Here is a 26,730-nt window from a genome sequence, read left to right on the forward strand (position 1 = left end):
GTTGTTATGTTATATTTTATAATTTAATAAAGAAATTTTTGAGAAAAAAAAAGAAAAGAGACATGGAAGAGCTCTTGGATCATGTGGCCCAGACAGGTATGACCCTAGCCCTGAGTAGCATCCTGCCTTCGCCCAGAATGATACCACAGTATAAGGACAAAATGATTGACTTCAACAATTGGCTAAGCTTCTGGTATAATTCAAAGTGGATCCAGTATCTGTCTGCCTGGGAAGACATGATCAACAAACCACGATGCTTTGCCAGAGATGGTCTGCACCTGTCACACCTAGGATTCAGGTTACTGGCTAAAGCTCTTGCCACCCCTATAGTGCCTTTTTTAGGCAAGGTTCAAAGGACAAAACCACCACTGTAACAGATACAAGCATGCAAAATCTGAAGGTAATGCTACTCAATGCTAGAAGTCTAAACCTCAAAATGCACTCTGTCGAGGCACACCTAAAAATGGAGAACATCGATATCTGTGCAATAACTGAGACCTGGTTCAAGGCTTCAGAGAGCACCCCTGCAATACCAGACTACAACTCTTACCACACTTTTCGGCCACAAAACCAAGACCGAAACACTAAAGGTGGAGGAGTGTCCATATTCACCAAGGATATTCACACCTCCAGGCTAGTTGCCCAACACAATGCATCTGAAATTCTCCAGGTGCAACTAACACTAGGTAAGACTGAAATCCAAATTGTAGCTTGCTACAGATCCCCCACCATGCCTCAAGATTTTCACTACACCTTTCTAAACATACTGGAAAATATTATGATACAACCAAACACCCTAATACTGGGTGATTTTAATTACCCTGCCATTAACTGGGAAAACTAATCAGATACCAACTCCTTTTCCCAACGGTTCTTGGAATTCATAAATTCCAACGCCCTGGATCAGCTAATCCATTGTCCCACCAGGGGCTCCAATATCCTAGACCTGGTCATTACCAACATGGGAGATAGATGCTCCACACCAGTGGTCACCCCGTCATTGGTCAGGTCTGACCATAAGCAAATCACCCTTGACATTCACCTCCCACCCCCCCACCCCCACCCCCCAGTAAGGAAACCTCCTTAAAAAACTTCTCCAAAGCCAACTTCATGCTACTGAAGTCAGAAGTGACAAACTTCATGACACCCATGCAGACGAGCTCTGAAAGTTCGACTGCAGAATCCTACACTAAGGAACTGTACAAGCACATCCACTCATGCATGAATCGTGACATCCCAAATAGAACCAAGATGCTCGTCTCCAAACAAAGGAAGCCAATCTGGTGGTCCCCTGCTATAAATAAACTATACAACAGAAGGAAAAACTGTTGTAGAAAAGAGGAAAATCCCAGGATGCCAAAAACTCACTCACCAGCCTCAGTAAGAAGCCGAGATCCCTCATAAAATCCTCAAAAGCTAGTTACAAAAATAAAATTGGCAACGATTCCAAAGACAACCACAAGGCATTCTATAGTTATGTCAAGAATCTAAATGGCAATGCTCAGATCTGCTCTGAGCTTCAACCGAATGACATTAAATATACTGATCCCAAGGATATTGCCAATATCCTGGCAGATCGATTTAGTGCCAACTTCACCCCCCTCTCATCCCCTAAAGAGCCCATCTCAATACCAAAAGATTGCCAAATTCCGGTAATCACAGCCACACAGGTAGAAACCTCACTTTCCAAAGCTAAGAATACAGCATCCATGGGACCAGATGACATCCCAGGCTGTCTACTACATGAACTACAAAATGAACTGGCACCTCACCTAAGTATCATGTTTAATCATAGTCTCACCTCAGGCTTCATGCCTACTGAGTGGCGCACAGCTACAGTTATCCCACTCCACAAGGGGGATCCACCTTGGATCCCGGGAACGTCTGTCCCATCAGTCTAACGAGCCTGATCTGCAAGGGCATGGAACGCATTATCATGGAACTAATAAACAAAGACATTGGCAACCTTCGAACACTGAACCCCACCCAGTTTGGGTTTGTGAACGGCCGATCTTGTCTCCAGAACCTGATTGACTTCTTCGAATCAGTCTCCAGAGCTGCGGATGAGGGTAAGGCAGTCCACACAGCCTATCTGGACTTTGCCAAGGCCTTTGACACCATCCCCTACTCTGGAAACATAGATAAACTTACTAAGCTGGGCATAAATCCCTACATCACTCAATGGGTTGCCAACTGGCTTACTAACAGAACTCAGACTGTAAAAGTAGCCGACTCCAAATCCAGCTCCAGACAAGTAACAAGTGGAGTACCTCAGGGTTCAGTCCTGGGATCACTCTTGTTTGGCATCTACTTCTCTGAAGTACAGGCCAACACTACGGGACTCTGAATAACAAAGTTCGCAGATGACTGCAAACTGGGAGCCATTATTGAATCCCCAAATTATGTGGATATTCTACAAAAGGGCCTTACAGAAAGAGATGCTTGGTGCCTGGTGCCAGAGCCATGGGCTCAAGCTTAATGCAAAGAAATGTATAGTTATCCCCTTTGGAAAAAAACATGTACCCGTGAATTACTACATAGGTGTCAGTACACTAAACATCGAAAGTGTGATGAGAGACTTAGGGACACAGGTGGATAGTGGTCTCACTTTCAATAACCACATCACCACAGCAGTTAGGAAATCCTTCTATGTGACACACCTCATCACTAAGGGCTTTTCATCCAGAAAAAAGGAGGTCATTGTCCCACTGAAATCATCCCTCATTAGACCCATTATAGAGTATAATGCCCCGTTGGGTATGTACCTCATAAGACATCTGCAACAGCTAGAAAGGCCACAGAAATACCTCATTAAAAGAATCACAGGCCTAAAGCAGATGCCATATGCTGACCATCTAAAAAAATTCCAGCTATACTCTGTGGCATATCGTCTACTCAGAGGCGATCTCTGCTTAACATACAAGGCCATGTCAAACCCTGAACTGTTGGACATGCTCCACTTAAAGAAATCCCAATCCCTCAGAGCCACACGCTCCAGGGATCTAAACCTTGTCATCACAATGAACTAAACATGCTGGCAGGATAGGTTCCTGACCCAGAGACTCCTCATACTCTGAAACAGACTGCCCATACATGTCAAGCAGAGCGCCTCCTTGGCCCTCTTCAAAAGGAACCTTGATGTTTGGATGGGAGATAGGAAATTCACCCCGGGGATCATGTCAGTCGCCCTGCTAGACAGGGGTCCAGAGAAGTAAATATTGTGGGAAGAAATATCCAGGGAATTGTTATGGCTAGGCTTGTATAGGCCCTAGGCCCAATTGCCTAGTACCAACCTATGAACCTATGAACCTAAGTACCAAACACAACTCTTTACACAAATTGTTATAAAAAGGAGGAGAGGAACCTAATACAAAGCAAGAAAGAACCTACTTTTAGCTCCAGTGCATTCACTCAGTATACACAGACCCTTACTATCTCGTGGTCTGGTATGGCCCTGCTCCATTAGCAAGGCCTTGCTATGCACCCCACTCATCCCCCAAATCTCACCTGCACCGGCTCTGCAGTACTTAACCTTTCTAGCCTATCTTAAAATGTTTAAACTGGAGACAGGTCAACCTCAATAATCCCAATGTTACTTGCAATGAAACCACTTAAAATATTACCACTGTACTCTCTGCTACTCTTTCTGCTTGTCCCATATCTTCTTACTGCCTATGAATACAATACATACCCAGATTTCCACTACCCAAAAGGCCAAACCTCCACATTTATAGCTCAACACAAGCTTGAACACTTAATACATCGCCTCCCATCCAACTCCTTACTTACTAGGTATCAGCATCCCATTAGAACAAGATATGCCAACCCTAAAACAAAAAGATACCAAAGTCTATTAATTAAAATCTGGAAGCTGACAATCAGATTACAATGCAACTTGACAATGGATGGAGATATCCACCCAAATCCTGGCCCATCCTCATCCACTGGCTCTAGGTCCTTTACTAACTGTCCCACTACAACACAAATCTTAGACAAACCCCCAAACTCACTCTTGATCAGTCACCTAAATATCAGAAGTGTAAACAATAAGATTCAACACCTACATGCCCTCTTAGATGCTCTTTCCCCAGACATACTATGTCTTACTGAAACCTGGCTAAAACCTTCTACTTCAGATAAAGAAGTTATACAACTAGGCTATAAAATCCTAAAGCTTGATCAAACCAATAGAAATGGAGGTGGCATAGCTGTTCTGTACAAATCCATGCTTGAAGTGTCCAATAATGCCCTGCAAACATCCCTGTTTGGCAATGCTGAAATTGTTATCACTAATAAGAACAAATGTATAAATCTCTTGTCTGTGTGTATATTCCCCCAGGCAATAGCATAAATACCCTTGAAGATATCCTACATTGGTTATCCAGCAATTACCCCAAGAAACCATTGTACTTGGGGACTTCAACATAGACTGGAACATGTGTTGCTCAGAACCCCCCACTCACCACATAAACCTTTATGGATTTTTACAGGTCATATCCTCCCCCACTAGGATCAGTAAACCCAACAATAAAGCAAGTATTCTGGATTGGATTCTTGTTAACACCCATCCCTTCAAATACAAGAGAGGGACCCTGTCTGATTATATAAGTGATCACCTCCTCACCTATTTTATCAGGCAAAAAGCTGATATCCACAACCAGTCCATTTTTAAAAGAATAAGGAACGATAAGAATTTCAACTGCACACATTTCCAAAATGAGCTAAAATCTTGCAATTGGTCAGTTCTGAAACAATTACCCCTTGAAGAAGCAGTAAATTACTTCAGTACCAAATTCCCATCCATCCTTGTCACCCATGCACCAGTGTGGACTATTAGACCCAAAACAAAAGTTGCTCCTTGGCTCTCAAAAGAAATCAGACATAAAATGCTACTTAGAAATAGGGCTTGGGCCACTTCGAGGATGACAAAAAACCCATAGATCAATTTAGATACAGACAGCTAAGAAATGAACCAAAAAAATCCACCACATTAGACAAGAAAAACTATTACTGTCATCTACAAGAAAAACACCAAAACAAGCCACAAAAGTTTTGGGTAGGTATAAACAAACTCTTTAGTCCATGACAGCCCTCCATGCCTACCCCCTTGGATTCTAACCAAAATCCCCCAGCAGAAATTGGCAATACCTTTAACAGCTTCTTTACAACAACCATCCAGAACCTAGCTAGCCAATTATCCCCTGGATGCCCATATTCTCTGGCCACTACAACCTGCTCCCAAATCCCCTTTAACTTCAAGCCAGTTTGCACATCTTTGGTCTGAAAATTACTTAAAAAACTAAAGCTTACCACCCTGTCATTTGATCTCCTCCCTGAAGAATATCTACAAAAGCTTCAGATGCCATAGCATACCCCATTACTATCCTGATCAATAAAACTATAACTGAACCATCCATTCCCTCCGTCTGGAAGATATCCCATGCCATCCCACTCCATAAAGGGGGCAGCTCTACTGAACTTTCAAACTATAGACTCATAGCTATTCTGTCACCCTTGGCTAAAATTATGAAAAAATGCATCCACAATCAACTCCTGAACTATCTTATCCATAATAATCTTCTAGCCAATACCCAACATGGCTTTAGACCATTCCATAGTACAACCTCAGCCCTCCTCTCCTTCTCTAACGTCATTAACCAACATAGAAACAATAATAACCTTTCCTCTGCTATCTTTCTCGATCTTTCAAAAGCCTTGATATGGTAAACCACCAAATACTCATAAACACTTTGAAATCCATCTCTCTAGAGGACCAGGTCATCCAATGGTTTCAATCACATCTCAGTGGAAGACAACAGGCTGTCCTAAGGCAGAGAAAACTATCCACCCTTTTATCCATCACTCTCGGAATACCCTAAGGCTTCATACTAGATCCACTATTATTTTCCATTTTCATAAATGATTTGTATAAGATCATCCCAAATGCAACATGCATTCAATATGCAGATGACTCCACTTTAGTATGCTCGACACTTCACCTTCAGAGTTGCAGATTCTATCCCAAAATACTTTTAACACAGTTGAAAATTGGCTCCTTAACCATCATCTCATGTTAAATCCTAATAAAACCAAACTGCTGCTTTTCTCCCCCACTCACAGGTCTGCCCCTATAATCTTTACATTAAAATCCAACAACGGCACCATTATTTCCCCAGATTTCTCAACCAAACCGTTAGGAGTTATACTAGATAATAACCTTAAGTTTGATCTGCATATCAATAAAACTATTAAAACAGTTAATAAAAAACTTGGCTCACTATATAGGATCAAGCCCTTACAAACGTCATTAGCCAAAACTGTAATTGCTCATGCACATCTACTCTCTACCCTCCTCTATGCTTCCCCTCTATTTACAAACCTCAGCAAAACTGACCTTAATAAACTTTCTAGCAGCAACAATCACATTGCTAGATTTGCTACCGATGCAGCCTACAGAACTCATTACTGTCATAACCTAAATCTACTAGGATGGCTTGAACTGCCTAACTTCAGGTTAATCAACTAATAGCTTCACACAAGATCCTGTACCAACCAGATAATACACCCGTACTTAAAAACTTCATCACCCCCTACAGTAATCTTAGCGCACTTCGTTCATCTGAAAGACTACTAGTTCAAACTCTCAAATCCAACAACACAGCCGGTAAATCTCTATTTGCTAACTCTGCTGGCACAACTTGGAATTCTCTTCCTGCTAATCTTACCTCTGAACTCTCTCTACCTCAGTTCAAGAAAAGTCTGATTCAGTACTTTAAAAAATGATGGCTATGTCCTTGTCCTAATCCAGACTAACTCTAACCATCACTTGTGTGCACATGGAAGACTTCTGCCTACACTATATTGTTTCTTAACTTACAAAGCCTATGATCTCCTTGGATCTACTACCAGGTTAACCTACTAGGCATTCAATACACTTTCATTCTTAAAAGCACTGTCTAGAATTTTCCATCTGAGTAAAAATGTAATAATTTATTTGTGTAGCTGTTTTTGTGTTTGTTTACATCTGTGTAAAAATATTTTTGTTTTATTTTGTGTTTTAAACTGTAAAAATGTAACAGTTTGTTGAATGTCTTTTTGGAATATTTCTTCCCAGGCCTCTGCTGAAAATGGAAATGTAGCCAGTCGGGCTATCCCGATAAACAAATGTAAAATAAATAAATAAATAAAATATACACTTTACTGAAAGCACTTTAGCCCTTTTATTGCCTTTCTTTATAAATACTCTTCCAGTATGTACATAGTAATGAAAGTTAAAGACAGAAAACAGCATTTATCACTTCATTCATATTTGCCACCTTCTTCAACAATCATTTGATTATCTGACATTCATGACCTCTATTAGCCTCAGTTTGTACTTTGGCTAGATATAGTAGTCGTAAGAGCATTGTTGTTTACCTGTATTTTACTTTTTTTCTCCTTAACATTTCTGATATGACTAATAGTACTCTGCTAAGCATTTCAGTTACTGTTGCAGTTGCTTAGTATATCTGTTTATTTCTTGAAATATTTATTCCCATTTGAATTTGCATACTGTGCAAATATTTCCTTTAATGCAAGCTAAATAGTTCGACTTTTTTTCCTTCCAGTTGTTACACTTTTGAATGTGCACACAACTTGTCTGTTTAGGGAAGGGAGGGTTTTTTGAAAATTATGCACTTTCAGTCTAGGTTCTACTTTCAGCTGTTGTGGTTTTCATACAAAATTTGCAGCTTCACATTACACTCTGTGAATGTTCTTCAGATAAAATTAGAAGCTGTAGCCGATAAAAGGAAGTTTGCACTTTATTGTAGCGGTAGTATTAATGTTCCTTTTTTATTTGGGGGGGGCTCTTCCTTGCAGGAATAAATGTTTGTGTGTAAGGACCAACTTTTAGTAATAGTTGAGTGGTTTGAGGTGATAAGGCATGCCAAATGATGTAAAACAGACTCGTATTATATTCCATGGTTGTGCAAAATCACATGCATATGACTCCATTTTGCCTTTTCCAAATGCATGATCAGATTAGAGAATAATTGAGGTTATCCATGCATTCCTGTATTCCTGTAGCATTCTGCGAATTGCTGAGGATGCCTGTGGACTCTGCTGCTATCTCTGTGCATTCACGTTAAGACAAGGCCATGCTTCAGACTAGCTGAGACCTAGTTACATGATTAAGTTGCCTTGCACGTTCACATATTACTGCAGTTTAGAAAGATAAACATAAAATGACTTAATTTGCATACAAGACATGTAAATGACCCTGAACTTGTGCATATAAGTTTAAGATCCCCATATTAACGTGTGATTTCTAGAGTTAGGAGGCAAATAGCTTAGGAAAGTGGAGACTTTTTACAGTAAGTAAAAATTATAGAAATATTTCAAATTAATATGAAACACTTAAAATGATTATTTGCTTTAATGATATAAGGGACATATTATAATGTAGTAAGTAAAGCCGTCATTTGTAAATATAAAATTGCAACAGTGGAGGAATGATTAGTGTTCTCTGAGAAAATAATGCATTTAGGTGTCATTTAGTGGTTGTGCATAGATGGTAAAAATACAGTGATTTAACTGTGAAGCACTGAAGTGGCAAGGATATTTTGTTTGCTCAACATGCATGTTCATAGGTTCATAGGTGTATACTAGGCTAATGGCCCTGGAGCCTTTACAAGCCTAGCCCATAGGATTACCCTGGCACCGTGCCACCCAACCTTAGTTCCCAGTGCCTCTGTCGGGTAAAGCCACTGGAGTGATCCCTGGGGGGGAATATTCTATTTTTCATCCACTCATCAAGATTTCTCTTGAAGAGGGCCAGTGAGGTGCTCTGCTTGAAATGTATGGGAAGTCTATTCCATAGCATGGGCAGTCTCCGGGTTATGAACCTGTTCCTCCAGCATATTTTGTTGATTGTGGTCATGAGGTTTAGGTCTCTGGAGCATGTGGTGTGGCGGGATTGGAATTTTTTTAGATGTAGCATTTCTAACAGAGCTGGGTCAGACATGACTTTGTAAGTCAAGCAGAGATTCCCTCTAAGTAGGCGATATGAGACAGAGAATAGTTGGAGTTTTTTCCATATAGGACAAATGTTTAAGGCCTAGGATCCTCTTTGTGAGATACTTTTGTGGCCTCTCCAGTTGTTGCAGGTATTTAGTGAGGTACATGCCAAATGGGGCATCGTACTCGATGATTGGCCTAATGAGGGAAAAGTAGAGGGAGACAATGACTTATTTCTTCCTGGATGCAAAACCCTTAGTAATGAGATGTGCCACATAGAAGGACTTTCTCCTCACAGTGGCAATGTGGTGGTCAAAAGAGAGGTTGCTGTCAACCTGTGTTCCCAGATCTCTTATAACACCTTTGGTGTTCAGCGGTCTACCATTGATGTAACAATTCATGGGGATGACGACACATTTTTTAGCATTGAGCTTAAGGCCATGGTTCTGACACTAGTTGTTGGTCTCAATGAGGCCTTTTTGTAGGATGTCAACATCACTTGGGGAGTTAAAAATAGCTCCCAACTTGTAATCATCTGCAAACTTTGTCAGACAGAGTTCCTTCATATTGGCCTGGACTTCAGAGAAGTAGATACCAAACAGGAGAGGACCCAGGTCTGAACCCTGTGGGACTCCACTCGTGATTGGTTGGCAGTCTGACTTGGAGTCAGCTACTTGCACGCTGTGGGTTCTACCTGTGAGCCAGTTTGCAACCCACCTAGTGATATAGGGGTTGATGCCTAGCTTAGTGAGGTTTTCTATGATTCCTGATTGGGGAATAGTATCAAAGGCCTTGGCCAGATCAAGGTAGGCTGTATGAATCACTTTGTCCTCATCCACAGCTCTGGTGACTGACTCAAAGAAGGTGACCAACTTGAGCAGGCATGATCTACCCATCACAAAACCAAACTGTGTGGGATCCGGAGTTTGAAGATTCCCTATATCCTCGTTTATTAGGTCCGTGATGGTGCGTTCCATAGCTTTGCATATCAGACTCGTCAGGCTAATGGGGAGATAGTTCCCAGCATCTGTAGCCACTCCTCCTTTGTAGAGAGGGATGACTGTAGCAGTGCACCATTTGGTAGGGACAAAGCCTGAGATGAGCCTGTGATTGAACAGAGCACACAGGTGTTGTGCCAGTTCACTCTGTAGTTCATTTAGAACACAGCCAGGGATATTGTCAGGTCCCATAGAAACTGTATTCTTGGCCTTGGATAGTGCTATTTTAACCTGTGCAGCAGTAATACTGGGTGCCTGCAATCTACTGGCATTGTGACTCACCCTTTGGGGGGGAGGGGTAAAGGTGGCACTGAATTTGTCGGCCAGTATATTGGCAATATCTGTTGGCTCAGTATAAGAGGTAACATTGTGCAGTAGCTCAGAGCAAATCTGGGTATTGCCATGGAGATTCTTTACATAAGTATAGAAGGCCTTGTGGTTGTCGTTGCTATCTGCTGCAATTCTGTTTTCATAGCTAACTTTAGAGGATTTGATGAGGGATCTCAACTTTTTGTTGAGGCTGATAAGGGAGTTTTTCCAGTCTTGGGACTTCACCTTATTCCACATCAGTTTCCTCCTTCTGTTGTAGAGTTTGTTTATGACAGGCAACCACCAGATTGGCTTCCTTTTTTTGGAGGAGTGCATCTTGGGTCTATTGGGTATTTTGAAATCCATGCATTTGTGTATGTGTTCGTACAGTACATTGGTGTATGATTCGACGGTCATACAACTATTATCGATTTGCATGGGTGCCATGAGGTTAGCCACCTCTGTTTTAAGGAGCCCAAAGTTAGCTTTGCAGAAGTTTTTCATGGCGGTTACCTTTGTGGGGGGGGGGGGTTCCAAGGTCATTAGTTTGTAGTCGGATCTAACCAGGGAGGAGTTGACTATTGGTGTAGAGCAATGGTCGCCCATGTTAGTAATGATCAGGTCAAGGATGTTGCTACCTTTAGTGTGGGTAAGAATTAGCTAGTCCAGGGCATTGGAATTAATGAATTTCAGGAAATGTTGGGCAAGTGTATTGGTACATGAGAAGCTTTCATAGCTAATGGAGGAGTAGTTGAAGTTGCCCAGAATGAGAGTGTTAGGCTAGACCATAATATTCTCCAGGGTGCTTATGAACATGGAGTGTGAATGTTGGGACATGGTTGGGGACCTATAGCAGGCTACAACCTGAATCGCTGTCTTACCCAATGTTAGCTGCACCTGAAGTATCTCAGATGCGTTATGTTGGGCTACCAGTCTGGAGGTGTGCACATCCTTTATGAATATGGAAACACCACCGCCTTTAGAGCTTTGGTCCAAGTTCTGGGGCCGAAAGGTGTGAAATGAGATATATCCTGGTAGTACAGGGGTGCTTTCTGCTCCCTTGAACCAGGTCTCTGTTATGGCACAAACATCAATGTTCTCCATTTTAAGGAGTGCTTCGAGCAAGTGCATTTTGAGATTTAGACTTCTAACGTTTAGAAGCATGGCCCTCAGATTGCATTTATTTGTAGCTGTTACAGTGGTAATTTGGTCTTTGGAATACCCCCTAAAAAAGGCACTATAGGGGTGGCAAGTGTCTTGGCCAGTATCTGGAAGCCCAGGGGTGATAGATGCAGGCCATCTCTGGCAAAGCATCAAAGTCTGTCAGTCATGTCATCCCAGTCAGACAGATACTAGATCCCCTTGGAATGTCATCAGAAACTTAGTCAATTGTTGAAATCAATAATTTTCTGCTTGTACTGTGGTATCATTCTGGGTGATGGTGGGATGTTGCTCAGGGCTAGGTTCATACCTGCCTGGGCTACATAATCTGAGAACTCTTCCATGTCTTTTTTCATGTAGTCCAAGGAAGTATGTCTTTTTTTTTTTTAAAACAAGTTTATTGTTTTTAACATACAAGAGAAATATCACAACAATTTTATACAAGTAATTAAAATAGATATGATTATAACAATCAATAAAATAACCAAAGTATTTACAAAGACATCCACTACAATCAAATCAGTTAATTAAACTAAAATATCATGCTATTGAAGTTAAGATTTTTTTAACAAGTTTTGTAAAGTATCCCATATAATATAATAAGATGTTTTTCTAGTAGTTCTTGATTTTATTGTCATCAATTCCATATGGCACACTATAGTCATAACATTTTTAAATTCAATGAACAAAGGAGGTGTGTCTGAAATCCAATTTCTGGTTATTATTTTTCTAGCCACTACTAGAATAGACCATAACAAGGGAAGCTTAACCTTTTTAACACTTTGAGGTACAGGAGTGTTGAATAATATAAGAGATTTAGAAATAATGAAATTATCTGTAAAAAGAGCCTGCAAAAAATCATTGATTGACTTCCAATATTCTTTCAATTTTATACAGTCATAAAACATATGAGCCCAGTCAGCATTAATTTCTACATTACATCTTTTACATAGATTATCTTTATTATTTATTTTATTCATCATCAAAGGTGTATAAAAAGATATATGTAAAAATTTCCATGTAAAAAGTCTCCAGACAATGGAAGAAGTAGTTTTATAGGCAGATTCCAATATATATTGTTTATCTTGTTGATTTGGTGGGTCACCATTAATGGAAGTGAAATAATTCCAGTAGGTATCTACACTGTAAAAAGTTTCTTCTCTGATAATTTTATGTATGTATGAAAGCTTACCTTTATCAGAAACTTTATGTTGTAAATTTAATATCAAGTAATCAATCAATGTTGGGATAGATTCTCTAGCTGTTATAGACCTTAAATCAATTTTATTAATGAGATGTTGTCTAAAGGTCTGAACTTCTAACCAACAAGTTTCTCTCAGATTAAATTCTTGTTTTAAGAAGTCTAGATTTTTAATTTTATTATCAGATAGCAACTGATACCAGTACTTTAGATCATTATCTGTAGCTAAATGAGTTCTTTCAGAAGTGGATGACAAAAGCATACCTCGTGTATACATTATAGGGAATATAATAAAATTCCATTCCTTATATTTAGGATGCATGAATATGAAATTACAATAACTAATAATAATGTTTAATGGATAACTAACTCTATATTTTGGTGTAATAGGTGAAGTACAAAATTCTTTTAGTAACCATAGCATGGAGTTATTTACAATCATATTTTTATGTGTTAAGGAGATTTTCATGAAGTGAATACTAATTAGTTCCCAGTAATCTTTCCATTTTGCAACATATGACTGATCTATTAACAAAGTAATAACTTTTATAATAGAAGAGATAGTATATAAGTTAAAGTCTGGAAAAGAAATACCCCCTTGAGACCAGCTATTAGTATGTTTCTTTAATGCAATCCTAGGTCTATTAGGTGCCCATAAGAAATTTAACATTAGTGAATTTAATTTCTTAATAATTATTTTTGTAGGTGGGAGTATTATTGATTGTATTAAGTATAATATCTTGGGGAATATTATCATTTTAATAATTGTAAGTCTCTCTTCCATAGTAAAAAAACATATTATTCCAGGTATTGAAAAGATTTTGTATATTAAGAAGACAGGTATTATAATTATTATGTATAATAGATTTAATATCTTTAGTTAATATTATACCTAGATAAGTTATCTGACCTGAATTGGGTACATATTTACTAAAGTCACTAATGAGAATATTTTTTCGTGTATATATAGGTAGTATTTTAGTTTTTTCTTCATTGAATATTAAACCAGAAATACTTTTAAAATTCATCATTTTATCAAATAGAGACTGCATGGAAGAATTAGATCCTGTTGATGTAATTAGAACATCATCTGCAAAAAGTTGAATTTTAGATGTTGTATTTTCATCTATTTCAAATCCCTCTATATCAGTACTATTTCTGATCAGATTAGCCCAAGGCTCCATTATTAAAGTGAATAATAATGGAGAGAGTGGACACCCTTGTTTTGTACCTTTAAAAATGGGTATTTTTTGTGAGACATATGTTCCTATCTTAATGTAAGCCAATGCTCCTTTGTATAGATGCTCAATTAGATTTACAAATGCATCTGATAAGTTTGTGCACTTCAATAAGGTAAACAAGTAGTCCCAACTTACTGAATCAAATGCTGAACTTATATCAAGACTAATAAGTGTTAAGTCTTTCTTTCTTCTATTTGCAAAATCAATTAATGTAAGAGTCCTCCTAATATTATCAAAGGTGTTTCTATTTACAATGAAGCCTGCCTGATCTATATCTATAATGCCTGGGATGATTGTCTTCAATCTATCAGCAAAAATACTCATAAACATTTTATAATCAACATTAAGTAATGAAATGGGTCGATATGAAGTACATCTAGTTGGATCTTTATTAGGTTTTAAAATTGGTGAAATAAATGTGTATTGCCAAGATGGAGGGGTTATTAGCTCATTTTGGGCCAAAATAAAAACCTTATATATTAATGAGTATGTACTTTTAGAAAGAATTGTATATATCTCTGGTATAATATCATCATTACCTGGTGCTTTGTTTGATTTAAGCTTGTTTATTTGTGTAACAACCTCTGTATATGAAATACTTTTATCCAATAGCTTAATCTGTTGTTTATTAAGTTTTTTATTCATGTTCGTAGTTATAAATTCCTTTATTTTATCTTTAGGTTCCATATTAATGTTATTATGATTAATTTTGTGAAAGTGATTTCTGAATTCATCTAATATTTCTGGTAGACTAGTAACATTCTTCTTTTTCCTTAGAGAGAAAATTTCTTTGATATGATTTTGCTTATTCAACCTTTGTGTTTTGTTTTTAAGTCTATGTAAGTATTTGGGGCTTATTGAGTAAGACAAAAACTTGTATTTCTCTAAAGTTATTTTAACTTTATGGGTTAAAATTTCTTTGTATTTCTCATTTAGTTTGTTTATTTCTTCAATGACTTTCTTGTCCATAATATTTTCTTTATTATTATGTTTATAAGAGTCTAATTTACTTTGAATATCTAACAATTCCTTATCCCAAGATTTCCTTTTATTATTATACCATCTGATACTTTGTCCATATAGATATGATTTTAAAGCATCCCAAACATAAACAATGGAAACTTCAGGAGTATTATTTATGTCTAAAAATGTTGTACTTCTGAAAGTATATATTCTTTATAGTCTTTTAGTTGAGTTAAGTATGCTGGTATCCTTTTGATCTGAACATTATAAGTATTTGTTATCATGAACTCAAAAACAATTGAATTATGATCAGATATAGGACATGAAATGATTTTAGAATTAATTAATTCTGTTACCATCTGGTTAGAATTAAAGACTCTATCTATTTTTGAATAAGTTTTATATCTGTTAGAAAAAAAGGTGTATGGTAATGATTTTGAGTCTATCTGATTATTAATATCATTTAAATGATAAGAATTAACAAAATATTTTAAATGTTTTGCATTAGATGTAATTTTCCTTTTTCCTATAGTAGTAGTGTCATTTTCATGTAGGATACAATTAAAGTCACCTGCCAAAATAATATCTCCTATAGAAAATGAAATGATCTTATCAAGATGGTATTTCACTGTATTAATACCAATTCCTGGTATCCAATACACATTGATTAATGTATAAGTCTTTCCATTAATTTGTATTGTAATCATACAAAACATTCCCTTATCATCTTGATAAGTCTTAATGGTTTTAGGAATGGGCATACTTTTATTCCATAAGATAGCCACTCCTCTTTTTTTCTGAGAGTGCTCAGAACTGAGCAATACTGTATATTTATTTGTGGCTGACTTATCAATATATTTTTTCAGGAGATGTGTTTCTTGAAGGAATACTAAATTGGCCTTATGTAAATTAATGTATCTTATTAAGCTTGCTCTTTTACACGGGTTATTCAGTCCATTAATGTTTAAAGAAATTCCTTTTAGAGTAGTCATTTGGCATTTTTAAAACATATAAAACTTATAATCAAAATAACAATTAATAAAATAAATAATGTTATACCTCCTCCTTTAGGTGTACCTTTAAATATAGCTGTATATATTGAATCTCTTATGGGATTTTGTATAAAATTCAATTTTGTTTGTAGTGATAATGAGCTTACAAAATGTATTGTGGATGTCAGAACTATATACATACAACAGTGAACAAAAGAAGATAATGTAAGGATTAAACCTTGCACCCAGCCTGGAGTTAAAAACTCCAAATTAGAGTAGCACATACTACTCAAGTTAACCCCCTACCCTAAGCAGCAGTATCTCAGCTGCCACCTTATCAATTTAATGCTAATTATAATTAACTTAAATTAACAACTTTCAATTAGATTATCTAGTAAGACAAAGCTATACATTTGATAGATCAGCATCATATAAACAAATAGAAACTTTTAAAAACAATTCATACTGCTATGTACATCTATTTAATATAATACATTTATAATCAAATAGCATTCAAATAAACTTGATATTAGGAACCAAGAAGCGAGAGAGAAATAAAAGAAGTGAGAGAGAGAGAGAGAGAAAAAAAAGGGCATATCTACATATTAATTTATTCAAAGTTTGTAAGAATAAGTTCTGATGTTCATTTAAAATCAATAACTTAGGCTATTATGGTTCAGACAGTACATATGTTAAGATGTACCTATTTTCTGTCATAGAAATGCAGTTGACAGCTTCCAAAAGACATTAAATTACTTGCATCAAAGCTTTTTTCTCATACTTACTATTTCCAGTTAAATAAAATATTATATCTATAGAAATAGTTATAAATCATACTGCATAGCTATGTAAATTCTCAAATATACTTCTATTATTGTGTAGAAAGTCATCTGTATTTTATATATCTGAACTGCTGCTTTAAAATATGTCATATGACATCTTCTTCTAAAATAGAGTCATAAAGATATTTATACTTGTCAGTCAGATAAATCAAATGAATTATAGCAATGTATATGTTTAAAACATAGGTTTTACATACATTAATATGTTGCAGTCAAGTAAACTTTCAAAAACATATGTATAAATGTTTTACTTTCTATGCCTTCTAAAATATCGCATTTGCTTACTATGGGATACTGAATCATTTAAAATCATTATAACTTTCATATTTTGTAAATTATAACATGAATAAATAAATAGTTATAAAAAATAACTCACATTTAAAAGTTATAGAGTTCATTTTCCATCGCAGAGTCACATTTGCAGCAGTTCTACTTCCTGGTAGAGTGTTCTTCTTGAATCTGCGATGTGTCAGTGTGAATTCAGGGGTCAAAGTTCAAATTGACTGTATTCAGCTTCTCTGCGTGAATTCTGAGAGTTGAAGTTTTAAAACAACTCGAGGACACTATTCACAAGGTAACCCACATCCCAAATTGTCTCCCTTAACATTCTGGTGGGAATTTTGATAAAAACAAGTGACTAACATTCATTTAGCAATATAAATGAAGCTAAACAGAGCAAAACCTTCACAAAGTATTTTACATGTTATTACAGCCTCTATGAAAGTGAAACCAAGCCCACAGTTATTAATATGTAATAGAACTTAATTATTTATGCCCCTATTCAATTTTTATACAAACCTTATTATTAACTGTATCAGTATGATCAAAAGCATGTGAATGTACTAATATGAAAGGAGATAGAGAGAGGGAGTATATAAGAAAAAAAAGGAAAGTAGAGAATAAAAGAGAGTAAGAAAAAAGATAAAAAAATGAAAAAGGAAGCTATAAAAAGTATCTACAGTGGAATATTACTTGCTGTTTATATTAATAAAGGTGAATATGAAACATATTATTTATTATTAATTAATTCTAATTATTATTAATTAAAGCATGACAGATTATTTGTAGACAAGTAGAAGCAATAGAACCAAGGAAGTATAATTAGCAATAGCATTTAAACAGCATATACACTTTTTTACAAGGAATAAATAAATTATTATTCCATTTATCATATTTTCATTACACTTCTCTCCCTGCCCTCCCCCATCCCTTACTCAATGCATAGTCTAAAAAGAATGTCATTATTTAAAATAAAAGAAATGAAGAGAAAGAAAGAGAGAAAGTAGAAAAAAAATGTATCAAGTTACTAACCTTGGTTCTCTTTGTCAGAAAGAGAAACATATTGAATGATAGCTTGTTATTGGTTCCTCAGATATTTTGACTGATTATGAAACAAAAACAATTCTTTGTACACAGAAAATAATTTTGAATAAATCTTTTTCAGAATATTTGTGGCTTTCTGAAACTGCAGTAACTGTATTTAAAAAGATTAATGGTGAAGAAAAAAAAGAGAGAGAAAAAAAAAAGAAAAAACATTGAACAAGTCATTTGTTTTTTAGTCTCTTTTTCTTCTCTGAAGTCTTCCATGAAGCCTCTGTTGCCAACCTCTTTAATGAAGGACTAGCCCATTCCATTTCCTCTATTTTATCCAAAATCTTATTTTTTTTGATAAACAGCAATGCAGAGTCTAAGTCTTCAAAAATCTTAGGGCCATCAGGAAGGAAGATTTTCAGCTTGGCAGGAAACAGAAGGTAGGTTTTAAACTGTGCTTTCTTAAGCTCCCTTATTAATGGCAGAAAAACTTTTCTTTTAGTTATTACCAAGGAAGAATAATCATTGTCAAAACGCACAGTAGCCTCATTAATTTTAACAGGTGCTTTAGCCCAAGCAGATTTAAGTACCATCTCTTTATCAAAAGATGATAGAAATCTAACTATAACTGATCTAGGATACTTTTTGTTAGAGTTAGTATTAGCTATAGATCTATGGGCTCTTTCGATAGCAAAAGAAAAAGCTTCTGGCAAGTCTAAAGTTTTAGGGAGCCATGTATTTAAAAAAGAAGTAATATTGTTACCTTCAATATTTTCTGGCAGTCCAAAAATCCTAATGTTATTGCGCCTAGATCTATTTTCCAGGTCATCAAGCTTTGTTTGTAGATGTGTATTTTGTTTCAGCAAAAACTCAATGTTGATTTCCTTTTCTTGGATTCTATTTTCCATGTCATTTACAGTCTCTTCTATGCCTGCAATCTGAGTCTTCTGTTGTTGCAAGTCTATATGTAACAAGTCTATTTGTTTTGTAGTTTTTTCAATGAAGGTATCTATTTTAGTATCCAGTTTATCCATCTTGGCAGTAAGTTGCTGGATTGTAGATATCAGAGACTGAAGTTCTTTCTTGATGCTGGAATCTTGAGAATTTGTCTTATTGGAACTCATTTCAAACAATAAAGCTGACAGAAAAACTTTCCAAGGTGATTTCTGACAGGAATATTATTAAAATTTTCTTTCTTTTTTAAATATTATTGAAGAAATAGATATACCAAACGTATTTAGAAAGAAAATTACTTCATAAATTAATTTTTAAAGTAATTATTTCCTGTCAGTACAGTGAAATTGGTGGAGCTGAAGAAATCTGCTGCTATCCTGTGTTCATCCTTGGCCACGCCCCCCAGGGAAGTATGTCTGAGGTCATTCACACCCACATGTACAATGACAGAGTCATATCTGTACTTGTTGTTGAGAAACTTGAGTGCGTACGTTATGTGGCGGATCCTGGCACCTGACAGGCAGCTGACTGTTACTTTCTCCTTATTCAACCTAGTGATTGGGACATCAGTGTGTCTCACTATTGACTCACCTGTGACCAGTGTGTTGGGCATGCTGTTTTGCCTTAGGGGCTTTGGTTGAGTGGCACACTGTTTAGGAGAGTTATGTGTCTCATGATTAGTGTTTTGTTTTGGTGATCGAGTGCATTTCTGCCTTGGAGGTCTCAGCTGTTTGGGTGGATTTTTATTCAAAGCCTCCATGAAAGTGGGTGTGTGGTTTGTGTTTTTATGTAACAGCAGTGCTGGTGTGAGTTCTGGAAGGCTATGTGTTCCATGTGGTGTGGTGCAAGTGTTGACCTTCTCCTCTTGACCAACTATTCCGGTCTTGGCTGGAGAGTGTGTGGCTTCCAATTTGGATATATAAGTGCACCTCTCACAAGTCTGAGTTTTGGGAGGTAAGAGGGGAGGGTTGTCAGTGTACATCAGGCAGTTGCTACATTGCCTCAGGGTGCCCAAGTTCACCAGGTTAATACAAGAAAGCACAGGGAACTGACCATTAGACATGCCTGGAGGGGTGGGCATTAATAATAGGTACTGGAGCTGTTTCCTTGTAGAACATTTAGTGCTGGTAGCACTTTTGTGTGCTACAATTGCTACAAGAAGTCTGGTAAAGTGCTAGACTAATAAGCTAGAAAAAGTGCATAAGAGAAGAAAACTTGCAGATCTAAGGGAAAATTTGAAGAGCAGACTATGGCACTGCTCAGAAGCTTATAAACAGTCCTGGATACAGCAAATCTGTATCTGGACTATACTAGTTACAGGAAAGACAGGAAGCAAGAGCACGTGGGATTTTAAACCAGAAAGCTGAAAGATATGAAAAAACTGCCCAAACTGCCAATAAACTACAATTGCTGGGCCAGAAACCACTCCTCTTGTGGTAGAAAGGCTACCTAATGCCTACCATTTTCACTGATAAACTAGAAGGCTTCCCTCCAACACAGAAAGGCTTGGGGGCTCAGAAGTTTATATACAGTCCTGGATACAGCAAATCTGTATCTTGACTAGACTAGTTACAGGAAAGGCAGGAAAAGCGCACATGCTGTCTTTTAAACCAGGAAGTTGAAAGAGATGGAAAAACTGCCCAAACGGCCAACAAACTACAATTTCTGGTCCAGAAACCACTCTTCTTGTAGTAGATAGGCTTCCTAGTGCTTGCTAATCCTGCTGATTAGCTAGAAGGCTTCCCTCCAATACAGAAAGGCTTTGGGGGCTCATAAGCTTACAAACTGTCCTGGATACAGCAAATCTGTATCTGGACGAGACTAGTTACAGGAAAGGTGGGAAATAAACACAAACTGGGAAATTTCAGAGTGTTATTGTTGAATGAAAAAATGACAGTATTATGAATATAAGAAAAGTCAGGGAACAATGGATCTGTTAATAAAGTGCTTGCCTTACTATTGTGAATGTATTTATGATAATGCAAAGATTACTTCAACACAACTTTGCTTGGCAGGACTGAGACTGCATGTGTTTAGAATTATGGAGGTTTGTTTAACCTTTTTTTTAGTAAGGGTAGGGATGCTTTCATTATTGTGTTGTTGGATTGATGATTACATCAAAAGTTTTATGTTTATGACCATGGCATATTGATTATATGCAGCAATGATGCAAAAACAGGAATCAAGGCAGAAAAAGAACATCGTCAGCCATGACAAAAAACGCATCCTCATTGACAGCAATTAGGACATTTGGCAAACGTCTGTTTTGAGAAAGAGGGTCCAAACAAGCTGAGAGGGCAAAGGCCTGAAATCAAGTTGTTATGGACATTAACACAACTGGTAGAAGGAGCCACACATTAATACAGGCAAGAAGAGGGCAAATGAGATGACAGGATATGCTAAAGCCAAACTGAAGCAGAACCAGTTTGGGGGGGGGGGACTCCAACACTTAACCCTTTAACAGCAGATGAGAAATGCCTTCTTTCCATTCATGGGGATGACTGAACTACAGAATATGATGGGAATGGAATAATCAGAGATGATGTGGGATCTGGCTACTACAAACATCTGTAGTAGCACCCCACTTCTTCTTTGGAAGGTTGCTTTAGAAGCAGTAGACATGTATTGCTATAGATAACTGAATGCTGATATGGAATGATTACATTAAACACAAGACAATTACTATTACCAGGTGAACCTTCCACATCTGCACAAATTTACAATGATATCAGTGCCTGTGGTAATTGTCCCCCACAGTTTCTTACTTAGCATGCAGTAGTGCATGCTACTTCCTTATTGGTAAGCTTTTCAAATAATTTTTTACAAGGTTAGGAGAGGAAACAAACAGTTCCACTACACCAATAAAATTGGAGGATGTCAGCAGCAGAATGGCTGTTGAAGAAGATGATGATGATAACACAGTTATGTTTATGAGGCAGCCTGAGGAAACTGACACACAGTCTATAAGTTTAATGTCTGGATCTCTCACTCCACAACATGTTAATAACACTGCAGGAAGTGACAATGCATCACAAAGTCAAAACCAATGCTGACATTATGCTCACACTTGTACAGGAGACAATCCATGTGCTTCTAAACCAGTGTCTCAAAACCCTTATGGACACTTTCAGCATAATGGCAGAAATTCAGAGGTAATATTGCCCACAGTGACACCTTTGCAAAGGGGTAACAGTGCAGGAATTTGTCACAGCTACCCCAGGAAACACATAAAGCACTGTCTGCCAACAGCAAATATAATGTGACTTGGTTAGGTCTCAGAGCACTGCTATAGAGAGTCACCCGAATGTGGTCAGAGTCCTTTAGGGTATATTTGAGGATTTTCAGCACTACTTGGAAATTGCAGAAAGTAGGGATAATGTCACAATCATACTGATGCATAGTATGGTGGCACAGCAAGCATCCTTGTTCACCTCCATTTGTACATTAGTTATAACTTAGCAGACTCATGTAGGAGTCATCTTAGAAGGGAAAGAGGGTGGGGAACTATCCAGACACAGAAAGGCAAATCAAAGGGGATACAAGTACTTCTCAAGAAAGTACAGTAATTAATAGGGGGGGGGGACAAGCACAACAGATTCCAACTAGGCCATATCACTTCATATTACACTAAAAAGAGCCTGTTAGTATGGCAGATATGCTAATGAAGCCCATTTATTCCATAGTTTGCGAATCACTAAAGGTGCTCGATGTGCTTTGCAAACATGATGGTGTGAGCAGTGCACATCTTGATAACCAAGATGCATCTGACCAGTATACTTGTGCATGTGACATAAGTACACCTGTAGTGCAGTGATGTAGCACTATGAGAATTTCAGCATTCATCTAGACCTACCAAAACCTCTCATTCAAGGTTGCTTTCAGGGTCCAATAGCACTATTGTATCAGTGTCTGTAGGATCACCTGCATCGAGTATGTTAGAACATCGGACCAACTCACCCTCCAACTCTCATGAGAACACCTCTTCAAAATGACTTGCGACATATCATCAGGAGATGTGTATGACACATTTGACCTTGGACTATAGTGATTCAAGTATGAAGTTTCTGTTGCTTACAATTTGACATTCACAGACACATCAATGTTTAACTCAAAGGGAAATAAGTTATTAAATAAAGTAAAAAAAGAGGGGAGGAACTTAGGAGACCTTTCAGTTCTATTCATTTTATTCCTGTAATAGTACTGCTTAAAACTTCATGGAAGTATGGAAAGAAAGCTAAATGTCATAACATAAGATTACAGTCATTAACACCATTAATGGTTTATGCATTACCATTTTTACAGCTTATGGTTACCTACAACTTAAAAGTAGTAATACACAAGTATTCAGGGAAACACTAATAAGAAAATTAAAGATAAAAATGAGTATCCTGCGATGTAAATAAACACTGCTACCACTTTAGCCTCACACTAAAAAACTGGTGTTTTATTTGTCTCTGAGCCCACAAATTATTCTGTATGACAAAGTGAAATAATTTGATGTGCAGTACCTTAATAGAGAATACAGTTCAAAATGAGAAAACGTTGCATAATTAAAAATAAAACATATATATATATATATATATATATATATATTTATATATATATATATATATATATATATATATATATATATTTATATATATATATATATATATATATATATATATGCATGCTATGTTTTGCAAAGCATGGAATCATATTAAATACTGAAGTAGTACTTTTTTTACTAGTTGTAACACTTGTCATTCAGTGTGCACATACTGAGGTATGCAACCTCTGCAGAATGTATTGTACAAAACAGTTAAAATGTAATTATTCCTTATATGATGCCTTATGACATCACTAAACAAGGTTCATTTAACACTCAGGCATGACTTTTACAAACAACAATATGAATACCTGTACTGCAATAAAAAAAATCATTATTTAAATATGAGAATGAACATCGGATGAACAGTGACAGTACACCATGCACCACAGAGCATAGTCCACAGATATCACTACAGTGATCAGTTACATTCTATGTTTTTACAAGAAAATATATACTAACCTGAATGTCATGATCCATTGTTTTGGACTAGATGCAACCTTTTTACCTGTGCAGCCATATGCTGTGAAAGAGCCTGCCACATGAGTTCCCTTACTACTGCTGCCTGCTGGTCACCATTAATCATAGTAGAACTGGAACTGGGAGCTGCAGGGACAAAAAGGATCACTTCATTACCAGACTGGTGCATGATCATATTCTGCAGACTACACATCCAGTAAGTGTCCTACATGCAGTCATTGGATTGTAATGAAGAGCACTCCCAGACTCATTCAGGCACCTTAAATGACACTTCAATAGGCCAAAGACCCTCTCAGTAACAATACGTGTCTGGGACAGGGCTGTGTTGTAATATTCTTCTGCAGTTCCACTTGCATTTCTCACTGGTGTCATAAGCCACAGCTCCAGTGGATATTTAGTATCCAGCAACAACTGAAAGAAAAAAAAAAAAAAAAAAAAAATTAGAGAAATGGGGAGACAAAAACAATGGTGGTTTAGTATTCTGAATTACATTTTTACTTCAGATAACTACTTTTTTTTACTTACAAACAAGATGACCACTATGCATTCTGCTATTCAGGAAGAGGCAGCAGAGTGAGGTAGTGTGCCAATTATAGGAACTGTGTGCACTACTAGGATGCTGGATAGAGACACTGGTGATACACCTCTGTGCATCTCACACTACCTACCAATTGATGGAATGTCAGCCCTTTCTATTAAGGTACCTCTCTCTCGGTGGAATAGATAGAACTCTAATTGTCCTAACTGCAACACAAGTTTAATCTATCACACCAAGTATCTCAGGTAATTATGCCACTGCATAAAAGGCATGTACATCCTAGGAACAGATTTGGCTCAGTCCTGAGGTGACACCTGAAAACAGAGATACTGTTTCATATGTGCCAAGAGTACATACAGGAACTGCCGAAGTATCCTCAAGGCAGAGGTTTGTGAGATATCCAATGTCTCCACATTCTGTCTCCGGAAGTCCCAGTGGCAAGTAAGGTAAAGATTATAGATGCCATTATCTACAGGGATAGAAAGTCCACACATCCCATAGTGACCCTGTGGGAGTAGCACTTACTCACAAACAGTCGAACCACAAAAAACAGTAACCAAAGGAAGGCAGGCACAGTATAACAACCAAGGACTTATTTATTAAAACCAACAGTTTAGTGCTTTCATCTTGTTCTGATAAAGTCTTTGAACAAGATGTAAGTGGTAAACCACTGGTTTCAATAAAGAAGTCCTTGGTTGCTATACTGTGCCTGTCTTCCTTTGGTTACTGTTTTTTGTGGTTCGACTGGTTACTAGTCATACTTACTCACTAAGATCCTTCCAATGTCCGAGTCCACTCTGAGCCTGTGAAGTATCTCCTGATATTCAAAATTATAGCACATTATTCTCTGCCCATATCTCTGCCTTCTTGGCACTTGATTTTCACTGTGTCCAAGTGGTTTAGAACAGGCTTAAATATACTTTTTATAATGAATCTGCAGAGAGCGTAGACATGCTCAAAGTGACAAAGATTCACGAGCAGGTGGGAGAAGGCCTCATTAGCATACACCTTGTTACTTCATGTTTTATTTGTATCTCATTATGACTTCATTTGGTTATACTTATTTGCAGCCACCACACATTAGCTTAAGGGGTCTATGAATTATGGCTTTGCTGCAGAAACATGCACACAGTTCACATAATGACTATAAATACCACCCTGTGCATTTTAAAGCATTAGTTGTTACTACATTTGTTATGACTGTCACATGTTTATAAAGAATAATGAGTCTGGAAAAAAAACACAAACATGGGAAGGAAGACACAGCTGTATTCATCTATAAGCACAGCATAAATAGCAATAGCAGTCAAAAAAGTTGCATAAAGTGAAAAGTAGACCACAAATATGTGAATATCCTTGTAGAACATGCACACACATGGCTTTAAGGTTAAAAAAAATTCAAACAGACTGATAAAGATATTCCCCAAGATTTAATAAAATTCATGTAGGTACCATGTAGGGTCTTCACAGAATGTATCCCTGTCCGTGGTCACGGTTCCACCTTGGCAGTATGCTATGCATATTAATGATGGTACATTGTCGAGGAAGAGCTGAGGACCACAGTTATTGAATCAATGTAGGGAAAGGTGTAGTGCTAACCAGGGCTGCAAATGTGTATGAGACTCCCTGCAATGTTCATTGTTTTAATTTTATTTTATTTTGTTTTTACTTTGTTTTATTTTTATTTTATTTATTTACTTTTTTAAAGCATGTTTGCACGGTGCGGAGTGCAGCAATGCCAAGCTGCTCTCACATATAAGAAAGCAGACACCTGCCAGACATCTAAAAATAGGAACTAGATGTAATTAATTATTTATTTAAACGTGTGTTTAAGCATGTCTACGCATGTTTGCACAGAGCTGCAAGGTGCTCAGCACTATTTATAGGTAGTTCAGTGGTATATGTGAAAGTATACAGGATTTCTTAATATCCACGTAGCTAAATGGTTAGAGTTACTGTTTCATGTGCAGTAGGTCCAGTGTTTTAATACATGGAAGGGAAAATATGTATTAAATTTTGATATACATATGTATTTTTTTATAAAATATGTCCCTGTAGCTCTCTGCTAAGCTCTGGTCAACTATGCTTAGACCTGCTAGGCACCATATAAACATGGTAACAGCTGCCAATGTTTGTGCACTGCTCAGCTGGTTTG

The sequence above is a fragment of the Protopterus annectens genome, chromosome 3.part1 (genome assembly GCF_019279795.1).
Source record: "Protopterus annectens isolate FY-2018-M chromosome 3.part1, PAN1.0, whole genome shotgun sequence".
Lineage (NCBI taxonomy): Eukaryota > Metazoa > Chordata > Ceratodontiformes > Protopteridae > Protopterus > Protopterus annectens.